Genomic DNA, 13052 nt, shown 5'->3' with positions numbered 1-13052 from the left:
CAATCGCTTACAATTGCGCACAAGTTTTTCTTTTGTTTTTGTTCGCTTCATAAGACCATAAACTGAGCTGACCATATTTTCCTTCACACAAGATTGCGATAGCTTTCCTAGGGACACTGGCACAACACAAAGCACACACTGCAATTGAACAGTGCAAACGCACGGGGCGGTTATTTCACCAAGCGCTAGAAAATATCCATCTTGATATTGGTTTCTCGCCCATTTCTCATACGCGTTTAGTGGGCTTATCGGTTTCCACTAATCCGTTGGTCAAATTCAGCGCACAGAACCTCCACCAGCCACCAAATGGGGTGTTGTCGTGCGTATCGTGCCGAAGGGATGCTATTGTTTTCCATTCCCGCTAAGGAAGTACATGTCACATCCGAGATGGTTCACCAGTGTGCGGTCACTAACCATACTTGGATGCGTATTTAGCGAAGCAAGCATGTTGCATTTTATTCTTTGGTGTACAAATCGTACAAATTGTGCCGAGTAGTGGCGGTTTGCCCATACATGGTGGTACACAACACAAGGATAGACCGTACATTAGCCGCTGGGTATCACGCTGCAACAATATTGGAAACACATTCTCTAGCAGCCTCCATTTGAATCGACATTTCACCAAGGAACGCCATGATTACAACAATAATCCCGCCAGCAAATGGCAAAACCAGCATTGTTTCCTCACACACACACACACACACACGAGTCTAGACTGTCTCCCGTCTGCCGACTGGTTTATACGATCAATATCACTGATTTAATTGTCATATTCTAGATCAAAAGCCATCGACAATGACTCATGATTATTTTATCCCGCGCAAGCGTTTATTAGCCCTTGGAGTGTCTTGGTTGCATTCTTCACATGGAACCGCACTGCTAGCAAAGCCAGAGCGCACTCTTACGGCGACCGGTTGACGATAACCTACTTCGTGTGTTTGGATGCACTTAATTGCGATCGCACGATCACTGTCATAATGCGCGCCGGCTCAATTGTTGTCACTATTCATCATAGGCAGTGGAGGAAGAAAAAAAAAAGGGCCCCCCGCACCGTAAATGATCTAGCCTAAAAGATCTAGCAAAAGATGGCCACTAAGACAAGGGCCGCCAATTGTGATTATGTTGCAACGCTCGCGTTGACGGTGGTGGGCCGTTAACGCTAAAGTAAAAAGTGAAATAATTAGAGTCAACGCTAAGATCAAATCGTGCACGGAACCAGCGGTGGAACGATGGTGTACGCCGGAGTACAATGCAATGCACTCTGGCGTCGTTCAACGCGGTGCTTCGGTTTCTGCTGGCTACAATTATGCATTATACGCTCGCTAACGGCGCACGTAATAATTATTACATTTTTCTAGGCGAATATTTGTGAAGCCAAGTGATGCGAACGTGAAGCATTGAGATGTGCGTAGAAGCATGAGTAGCTTCTGAGAAAGTGCACTAACAAATGTCAATGGCATGTACTGAGAAACACTTTGGGATGGGAAAAGTGCGACTGCAGTGGCAAAAATGCGTTCCCTGTTTACCATTTCCAATCATCTCCTTATACATGCACTCATCTTGCGAACGATTGCACCCCATAAACAGTCACCCATTGCTAAACGGTTGCACAAACAAACAACTCGATCTTCCGGTCCGGGGATTCGTCTCTAACTACTACCGCAAAGCGTTATCATTGTCGCGTCATGTAAGGTTGTCGCGCCGAGCAGAGCCTGTTCGACTTCTAAAAAAAAAACCTCGACGATATCGTTTCCGCCCACGAGAAAGCCAACGGGAGCCAACGGGCGGAGATATTTATAGTGTTTAGTGTTTTGTTTTGTAAGGTCTGAGGCTAAAGCCTTGTGCGCTAATCCGGTCATTGACACCACCGGGAACGGCGGCCCCCCACAAGGCTTATCAGGGTCGTGTCGGGTATTTCGACACTCGAAACGAAACCCGCACAAAGATGTAATGGGCAGCTGTTAAAAATTAGCTTCAAATAATAAAACGCTCAGCACTGTTCGGGTGGCTAGCAGCAGTTAGTGCATGCCCACTAACACACTTACTGCCAGGCACGTTGCACGTAAAGCAGCCGGCCGGCTATCGGTCTACGGCGACGTGAGTCACGTGTCGGGGGATGGTTGTGCATAGGTTCCTCTCCCGGCGACCGATGACCGGGGATTGCGCATCGGTAGTATAGTGGAAAATACCATTTCATTTCCAATCCAACAGGCACACAGACACATACTTTGGGGAGGTTCTTTGAGGGACCATAAGGTTGGTGTGTGGCAGCGATAAGTGATCGGCACACGCGGTTTACGTTTGCAGTTTCATGGTCACACAGGGACATACACACGCCCTATCTCATCCGCCAGATGGATGGATTTTATTCTTCCAATCTTGCACGATCGTACGATCTGTTTGGTTGATGCGTAGTTGAATTCGTGACGCTACAAAATCAAGTGCTTTTAGGGAAATTCTTTAATAAGAATTCTCCAACGTATCGCTCGTTTTTGACAGTTAGTTGACAGTTCTTGGTCGGCTCTCTTGTCCTAGCTCCCGATTTGTTTGTTAATGTCTTCACTGTACGTGCCCTGGTTTGTTGAGTATTCGTACTGTGGAGCCAACTGTAGTATTTAAGATTATTTAATAACTTTAGTTTTAAGATATGTTTGTAGAGCCCTTGAGACAAAAGAAAAAATTAATAACAATAACAGTAGTTTCCTTTTTACGCGAATAATGTGCTCTACAGATGCCAGATAATATGAAAAGCTCGTTTATACTGCTCAAAGCTTTACAAGCAAACAAACTAAAAATCCTGTGGCGTCCTGGTCGTGTAGGCGACAGCGGCGTCGGTTTTCAAACGGCTGGGCCCTCGTTCAAATCCCATCCGGAGCGTCCCTTCGTAGTTGCGACTGACTACCCAACTGCGTGGTATCGGCAGTCTAGAAAGCCATTTCAATGGCCGGAATGACCTTAGAAGGTCCTAAAGCCAAGAAGAAGAAGACACTATAAAGTGGAAATCAGAGCCGCATTCTTCAGAGGAATGATGTTAATTACGAGCTCCACAAACTCCTCCCATAAAGGAGAAAATAAGTCAAGTTTCTTATGAAACATAGAAATGTCTGAAAGTCTTCTACGGACAAGGAAGCTTGGACTATGTTTGCTGGGGTTGGGACAATGTTTGCGCCAGCCGGCTCGTAATGTTAACGAAGAGGTGCACTTAAGAATGTGTAAGTTTCCGGCATGCAGTCGTGAGTGACCTCTGGGCCTAAAGCAAACCAAAAATTAAAAAAAAAAGATCTAAAGATTTGTACAAATTAATTGTTAAGAAATTATGGACAAAAGCTTTTTGAAATCTTTAAGCCGTTGGCTCAATACAAAACGCAAATCGGATTTTACAGATAGCTAGTAGCAAAACGTTTTTGCATCGAGTGCGCGTAACTTCCGAAGCTCCTGTACTTGAACGACAATGCCGGCCGGCCGGCATATCTCCGGACGTCGTCAGCCTGTTTGCCGATAACGTGCCCGGCGCAAAACCGCATAGCCGCGTAAACAGTCACACTAAAAGCACACAACAGCAAAGCAAAACACAATGACGGGCCCACCATCATCATATCATTTCTGATTAATTCACTTCATCAACAATCTCCACTCCGGTCAACGTGATCGGCGGCTAGACAGTTTGCCCGCTCGTCACTTGCCGGCATTAGGTGACCCGCACCGAGGGAGGAAAAAAGAAGAAGAAAAACAACAAACTACAGCAAAACAACAACTTACACCAACACAACACAACTTCTCCGAACATGTTGACGCAAGCAAAAATCCACGATCGGCCAATGAATGATTGAAACTGCGGTGCCGTGGTTGAAGCGTGCCCGGTTCAAAACGAACCTAGGCTAGAGGTCACAATCATACAGTTCCTGGCACGACATGTTCTAATTTCTGGCGGTACTACCGATGCAGTACGGGTGGCGCAGTTGTGCTCAGCTGAACTTTGCCCTCCGAATCGCAACACACCGCTTCGATTGTGTCGGGAAGGAAGGTTTTGAAGGTTCATTCAACACGAAACCCTCACAATATCTTCGTGCACGGGCAAACCAAAATGGTGACGCAAAACGTCGTACGCATCGTACTTCAAACATCGTGAAGGGTCACTCCACTTCGGTGGTGGCGAAGGGCAGGCGCCTTCACTCAAGTATTTGCACTAATCCCCGGGTGTATTACGTCTTTTCAGTTTTATCTTTTTTCTGCCCCTCCCCTCTCCGTTATTATGCCACGTGGAAATGAGTAGGGACAGAATGGTGGTGGCAATACAAACCATGCTACAAACAATAACGCGTGGCCATGGAAAATTGGATATCGGAATTCCTAGCATCACGTGTACTTTGCCGGTACAACATGATTCAACGACTTCACATTGCACCGGGCGGTGCTGCAGTGGGAAGTTAGGGCACGCCGGTCGATGAAGTGGCACCACGACGCTCGGCTGTGTTATTTAACGTTTTCCTGGAGCGTTTCATTGTAATGCCACGCGCACCGGTTCGGGGGCGTTATTACGGCACACGGGTTCGAATGGCACGAGATGCTGGCGAAGCGTGTATTTCGAGAAGGGAAAACAAGGTTGACGAATCGCGTGGCCTGTGACCAAGGATTTTGGTTGCAAAAAAAAAAAAACGGTTACAAAATTGGATTGCAAGAAGAGGGAACGGTTGGGTGATCTATTTTTGTACTAAAATGTGACCAAATTTTGCCCCGAACGATCCTATCTTCCATTCTAATTGCCGATGCACTGGAGCATTGCTCGATCGGAAGCCACTGTCTCGCTCTTACAGTACGTTCACTCACAATCTGGCATTTAGTACGATTCGGTTCAAGAAGAATTCCGATTCTCCAACCGGTGTGCTGAATATTCCTTTCTCTTTTGGGTAGATCACGATTTTTTCGGACGTTAAGTGTAAAGCCTTCTTCGTGTTATTTAAAGTGCTCACGAAACCGGACACTTTTGCCCCCTGGAGGGGTTAAGTACTGTGGACGCGCAGTGCGTTCAAAGCCCGGACACTGTAATATTCACATCAAAACACACTGCGCACACTACAACGCCAACGGAGGATCGCCTGAAGCGCCTGAAGCATCGTTTTGTATGCATGCAGTGCAGCATGGAAGCAAAAAAAACACGACAACAACAGCAGGGCGAAAGCGATTGTAACAGCAAATAAGCATAAGCAGAAAAGACAGCACCGCTATCCCTGTCGCTTAACGGTGCTGAAATGTAGCAAAATTATTTCTCTCAAACTTCATGGAGCACCTTTTCTCGAGATGATCTTCACCTCGGCCACCGTACCACCGGGATGTCGAAACTGTCATTTGCACGTGAAGCGATCGCTCTGATGCAAGGCGATCACATTTGACATCTTCAAATGGTCTGCAAGGCTCTCCGCGTTGCTAAACGCTCACATTTAGCTAAAGAAGCCAGGGCTGTCGTCCAACAGCTTCCAAGCGAAAGTAATTGAAGTTGTTCGAAAAATGTTACAAAATCCATCCTGTGTTTTCGTTGTTGTTTTTCCTCCTCTTCTGCCGAAGAACAACAACACCATCAAACTGTATCTCTTCGATTCCAAAAAGGAAATCCTCGTCATTGCCACAACACACATCAACACGATCGCCATCGCGATCGTTGGTTGAAGCGGGTGCAGAGTGAGAGAGAGAGAGAGAGGGAAAGGGAGAGCTAGTAAGGGGGGTGGGGGAGGGGTGGGAGAACGAAAGGGAGAAAGGCAACGCGCTATTGCGTTGACCTACTTTTGTGGCTTGATGCCGTTCGGCGAGAAGTAGGACGTAGTGGGGTCGACCCGACAAACGATGCCCCGGAACATACGGCGGCGGCGGCGGCGAGGTGCTAGAGCATAAATGCAGGTTCGGCTTGGCGAGCTGCCCCGGCCTAGGCTAAGCGCAGAGGCTAGGCCATGGCAATGCTTTAAAAATGCAAATACCAATGACGCGGTAATAATGCTCAAGTTTGTTTGGATGTAGGAAGTTTAGGTTTCGTAGTGAAAGGGGGGAGGACAACCATGGCCTCTGCCTATGCTGCTGTCGCAGTAAAGTACAGAGTGGGGGAAAGGTAGAAAGGAAAGTGGGGAGGGGGGAGGGTGTGCTTAAAATCGCGCAACATCGCGCAACAACAAACAACTCATTCCAACGAAAGCGATCCGTTCGGGTAATGTGTAAGGTTGGCGCGATCGGGGCGGAAATGGTAAGGGGAGGGGAAAAGGCAAACGGGGGAACCAACTCGTTCAAAGAGCACGGTGGATGGAACAAAATCAAAAGATAGCAACATAAATAGAAACACCACCAAAAATAAAAAAAAAAAACATAAAAACAAAGCAAAAAAAAAACACACGATCGTGAATGCAACTTGCAAGTTTGTGTGTGTGTGTGCGTGTTAGTGAGCGTGATATTAATTTTGTTTGGGTTGGATGATGAAGAAGTGATTTGGAAATGTGGAAAGAGGGCGACGGAACGATCTTGCGACGAATGGCAATGGCAGAGCGGAGGGAAAGCCGAAAAATGGTGATGAAATCGAAAAGTGAGAAAAATCTGCACCCAAAACACGAGTACGTGGGAAGAAAAACTGTGAGCGCGTTCGTTTGGGTCTGTGTGTGATTGTTATGTGGAGGACTAGCGGTTGACTATTTGTTCAATGCTTTTTCACGATATTAGAAGGTTAGAAGCGTCGCAGTAGTATTACTTTAGTAGTTCACTTACAACAAACGAAGCAAAAGAAATGCAACGGATTAGAGGACTTTTGAGAGGGCCAAAGTTCATGAAGTCCACTTTGCGTCAGGCGAACATTATTTTCCCCGTATTGTAACGCGAAAATATTTCTTTTTGGGAGAAAGAGCTTGAAAACCATTTGGCAGTTTGAAACACAACATTGTAGCACATTAAACATTATATGAATACGTAACTATGTTAAGTGTAAGTTCAAGCGAGCGATTCCAAGTGACAATCCCACATCATCTTCTCACCTGGACTCTACTAGCTTCAGGCAAAGAAGAGTTTTGTTCATGTATGTCCAGGCCTCCGGTCTTCGATTCTGAGCTGCATTGGTTCATAGGCAGAAATGTTTAGTAAATTAACAAAAAGTATCTTCTACACTAAAGAGCACATCGCCGTGACATGGCCCAGTTAACAATAGATCTCCAGGAAATTCGATCCCTGACTGCAGTTTCCCATTCATGTAGGCAACCGATCTCCGACAGGTCTCCCTTTACCTGATTCAGCCAACGAACTCGCTGGGGGTCGCTGACGAATACCTTCTTGTAGGGGCATGAGTCCGGCATCCTCATAACATGCCCCAGCCATCGTATCCTGCCGGTCTTTGCTACCGTCAGGATGTTCGGTTCTCCGTATAGCTCGAACACACCGCCAAAGATGATCCGGAGGATGGGACACTCAAACACGCCAAGAGCGTTTGCATCCTCCGAAATTAAATAAGAACCATAAAACGCAAATGGTGTATAGAAGTTGGAATTCTTATATATTTTAAATGAGACCTCATGCAAAGAAACTGTTTAGCATTGCTTTACAACAATTACCATTGCCTCAAGGAACCAAATATGAGGTGGTCTAATATTTGGCGCTATATAAAGAATAATAGCTTGTCCTGAAGTGAGAGAAGTAGATTTTACGCCCAAAAGAATGATAAGATCTCTTCCAAGCTTAAATTATACGAATTGAAAATAGTGAACCATCCTAGATGCGATTATTCCGGAAGATCAGAAACCCTTAAGCACAAAATCATAGAATGTAACCGAGTAGAGCCGTTTTACAAAACGATGAAGAACTTTATTAACGAAAATAATCTTCAATGTCCTCCCGTTAATGAGTTCTTAAAACCTATATTCAGCTTGGTTCGACGTATTCTCGAATACGCAAGCATTGTTTGGTGCCCGACTAGTCAGACTTGGAGCACTAGAGTTGAAAAAGTCCAGCGTAATTTTACGCGGTTAGCAGTGAAACGCTTTTTAGGCAGATCGTCAAGTATCCTTCCTTCGTACCCTGCACGTTGCAGGTTACTTTGCTTAATGTCGCTACACGATCGCCGTGCTTTCTCTCAAGCATCTTTTATAAGTGGTTTGCTGAGAAACGTTATTGACTCGCTTGCTCTATTATCTAGAATTCATATGTACGCTCCATCTCGTGTCTCCATCCTCTACTTCGATGTTTTCAGGCGTTTAACAATGCTTCTCACCTATTTGATTTTCATCTTTCCCATCAGTCTTTCCAACGCCTCCTCCTACAATTCTTTGATTCGTTCTTTCCATCCGTGTAGTAGTTTTTTTCCTTTCTGTTTGTTGTTTCTGCAATGCCTAGTTTGACTGAAGCCTATCGATTGTCGTCCGTTTTAGCCTCTGTGTATTTAGTTTAGTTTAATTTTTAAATCATTTTGCAATTAAGTCACTTATATATAGCCCTAGCGGCAGATATTTCGTTTGAAATAAATAAATAAATAAATAAATAATATTTTGAAATAAATGAAAGAGAATTCAAATAATGAAGATATTTGTAAGACACGTGGAACTCGTAACATTTGAGAGCGGCTCTTTGCAGATGAGTCTCGATATCCTTGGACTATACCTAGTTTAAATGTTTGTTAGTCTTCAAAGTGTAGAATAATAATAAATTGGTAATTTTATATTTAATAAAAATTGAGCATACTTTTTGACATGGTGAATTCCAACCATGATTTTTATGTTTGATTTACTACTAAATTTCTCTGTCTATATTTACTAAATTTACTATTGTTCTTGAATCGACACACGATTCTTTTTTATAATCGTTTTAAGCATATAAACCAGTTTAATACACTTTTTTTTAGAGAGATGACTTTGACACCTTGGATCGTACCGTAGACAAACAATCAAACCACATCGCGATGCAAATGAGCAAAAAAGGGCGACTCGTCGAGGGCGTGGTGGAATAATTGCCCAGTTTCCCTCGCTATATCCCAACCCTATAGAGAGTATGTGTAAACAAAAGACGACCCTTAAGGGCGCTGGACACGGTAGCAGTATTCCGTCCGCGGCGTAGCGTGTGTTTAGCATAAATCCGTCTGATTGTGTGATAATTGACGAAGGCAGTGAAATTACATAATGGCCACAGTCAATCCTCCCCTACCCCACACAGCCGAATAGCCCTCAATCCTCAAGCAGTGGTCTAAAGACTGATAAAAAAATGACAAACCCACAACACTCTCATATTACTTAGCCGAATGTATGAGTGTGGTTTGGATGGGTTCTTTTTCTGTTCTCTAAAGTGAAGAATTAATTTAACCACAGCATAAGCTACCACATGCTCACCAACTACCGGATCCGGTCAGTCCGTGGCCTACTTTTGAGCCTCCCACCACCGCTTCGAAATACAACGGTTACACCGGTACTGTTATGTTCTGAGGCCTTGGGAGACCGGCAATGGTGCGTGTGTGTGATGCCGGCCGGATTAATACCATGGCCAGGGTAGGGAGTTTGTTAGATTTTTTCACAACCTCACCTACCCTTCGTTTGGCGGGGATGGAGAGGACTCCTGGCTTGGCCTACACCCTTGATCTCCCCCTCCCGTAATGTGATGCAGCTTGTGCGCCCGTACACAACGATCAGTGGACACACTCATACAAACATCAATGTAAGCACTAAATGGCACGAAAACATTAGAATGGGGACGGATCGTTATGTTCGCTCTCGGCCACGCAAAATGGGTGCAGCGGAAACTTCTAATGCAAATAGCACACTCCCAGCTCATTGCAAACAAAATCTAGCTGCGTTGTACACCCCGGAGAAGCCTGGAACTGGAACGACGACGACGAGCCCCAGCCCAAGCGTTCACTTTCGATGCGGAACCCTTACCCGTTGTGATGGGAAACCGCACGCAAACCGCACGAAATAAAGGAAAAGAATGCATCAAGGCCCCCGTGGTTGTTGGTTAACCAGCAAAGCACGACCATCACTGGCATCCCCGTTCACCGTTCACCCTTCCCTCGCACGAGAACCGCAAATCTTCACGTGGTTTTGACCTCGTTTTTTTGAATGTTTTATTTGAGCTGCTAAGGGGCGAGGATGACTTTTTGTTGTGTTGCTGTACGATATCGGTTGCTGATGAGTTGGTGGGTGGTTCGGTGCGAAGGTGGACGTCAAGAACGGATGTTGATTGGGAGATCAAGCAGGGGATGTTGATTGGGAGATCAAGCAGGGGATGATCGCTTTTGATTTGATGAAGCTCCCAAGTTATAGAAATTATTATACAATGTTTTTGACAATATCGATTCTTCTCCTCTTTGGCTTAACGATCTACTAGGTCACGCATGTTCTCGATTGGCTTACAAGACTTGTTTATACCACATAGTTAGGGAGTAAGTCCTCACTGTAGGGGAACAGAAAATTAATCCTATCCCCTTTTCCCTCCAACGCGCTAAATTTGCTCCGCTCCGATCCGACTCCGAGAGGGTTTTGATGTATTTTCACGGCTTCATAAAAAAAAATCTAATACGCTCCCTAACAGCTCAATAATGGATTATTCCATAACATTTCCATCAAGAATAATTCTTGAGAAGAAGAACAACGATCCACCCCTAACACAGCTATTTGCTATTTCGGCAGCACAACATTTGGATGGTGACAAATAGTGTCACCACATGATGACAAATTCCAGACACCGGCACAGCTGGTTGGCCAACGTCTGCGACGATAACGGAACGGAAATGGGCCGACAATTAGCCCAGCCGGACACCGACCGACCGCTACCATTCAAAAGCAGGTCAAAGTCGTGTCCAGGGTTCCACCGTCTCGGCCGGAAAAATTTTCGCAGCATGGAGCTAAAAATTCAATTAGGAGTGTGAACGAAAATTCACCGCCGCCGGTTGGCGTGAAAGTGACGAATCAACAACAACAAACAACAACCCCATTACTCATGTAGATGGGAGGCAAAATAGCCAAGATGCGTCATAACGATTGACAAATAGCAATATCCGTACTGAATTGTTCCGTGCATATAGGAAACCGCTTTTAAGTATTGTTTAGCTTCACGGTACCACCGCCCGTCCAAGGTGGAGTATAAGTTTTCTACGCTCTTCGGCTCTCTCACTCAAAGCTGTCTTTAAATTCCGACTTTACACATCACCCCGTCTTCATAACGAGCAATGTCACGCATAACCGTAATGGTGGCGTATTTGTACGTCGCCCGTAAGGGCTAAATAGACATGTCTAGGGAAGCCTCATGAACGAATTGCGCTACCTCGCTCCGTCACTTATTCGAACCGGCAGCGCGGCGCGCAAATTGACGTATGACGCGCCATTGCGTCTCTCGGTGCTTTACGTCCATCATGTTCCAGCAGATTAGATCCTGTATGCGAAATGCTTTTGGCTTCCCAGTGCCAGCAGTACACGGTTTTACTTTCAGCAATCAACAGTCCAACCCAACCACGATTGTCACATAAGCTTCAGCCAAGCCTACGTTTTCGGTCCGGCGGTGCTAACGAGTGGTGAGAGCATGGCGTATGACGACGGTTTCTGCAAATCGCATCATTAACGGCGCATTTTCCTGCTCGCAGACTTGTCTTGGGCATTATTAAAGATTCCTTTACCCTGCAATAGACGCGTGAATGGTAGCGATACATTTATTTTGTCTATTTAAATTTGCAATGCAATGCAATGGGGCAGAAGGAATTGATTAACTGATCTTCACACTCCGATCTACATGCTTGATGGCATTTTATCACGATCAACAAAGCAGGCTTTGTTGACATGAAGTCTCGTATCGTCATGGTATGCTTGTGAGTAACTTAACAACGACCTCACCCCAGATCAGGTAATTCCAGACAGTCAGGCACAATGGCCAATAATATCTAGCTCATATTAATTATCGCCACAGTCACAGTACAAGTGGACGGTCACCGAGCAGGGCGCTATGATTCGATAGGTAGGTTAAGTACACGATAAAGTTCTTTTTACACAGCCGCACAAGCACCTTTAACTTCATCATCCTCAGCAACACACATGCCAGCAGATTCGAGTTGGCGCTGACGAAAAAACAAACAACAGGTACCCCCACGTGCTGAACCACCGAAGTTACCGACCAACGGCGACCTAGCAATCCTAATCGACAGGGGTAACGGAAATGAGGACAGCAACAAGTCAGTGGTACCGGTCAGGTCAATTAGGAAGAGCCGGTAAAGGAGGGTGATGGTACCATCTTCGGTGTCTCTCTGCTGTGATAAACAAATAGCCAACGGTAAGGATGGTTACAAGGCGCAATCAGTCAGTGCAGTGTTGTCGTTTCATCGGCAATAAATTCTGGCCGGTACCGTCATGTGTTGCGTGTCTGTGTGTTCGAGAAGCACCCTATCACAAAGCAGCCCACAATCAACCGGTGACGTTGTGGCGTTGTGTCGTCGTCTGCGCATTAGTGATGTTGATAATTGGCCCTCGCTACCCACCGTGCCGTCCGGATCTGATGACGTATCGGCTTCCGTAGTCTGGTACGTTTCCATGCACATTAGTCATCAACGTTGGAGGTGAGTAATTCGTCCAAGCGGCGGGACGAAGCGTAAGACGCGCCAAGAAGATGACGACGCATCCGCAAGAGAGAAGTGGATGGATCTTCAATGACAGAATTGTCATGGTGACGTCTCGCATCACTGTAATGCGTTTTTTATTTTGCAATGGTAAGTAGGCGGTAGAGTACACCGATTGACCTTCTTTCCGTATGGCAACTTCCAGACGGAACCAATCGTTTGCTTTATTGGATAAGTAATTTATTACCTCCAGGCCTTACAACCATTCTAAAGGAGAGTTATCATTTGGCTTAAATTGCCAGATGCTATAAACAGCAGCTTCATGCAACCGGAAGTAAAAAAAATCCCCCGGAGATAGGCTAGGAATTTCCCTAAGTATAAAAGGGACATTCTCACAAAGGAATTTTCTGAGGGGAATTTCTGTTAGCGTTGTCGTGCAATCGATACTCAATACTATGTCGACCTTTTCTGTCTGATTAGCGTGCAAAGAGTGACCGAGCACCGGGAG

This window comes from Anopheles maculipalpis, chromosome 2RL, assembly GCF_943734695.1.
Source record: "Anopheles maculipalpis chromosome 2RL, idAnoMacuDA_375_x, whole genome shotgun sequence".
Lineage (NCBI taxonomy): Eukaryota > Metazoa > Arthropoda > Insecta > Diptera > Culicidae > Anopheles > Anopheles maculipalpis.
Note: the sequence above shows the minus strand (reverse complement) of the source record.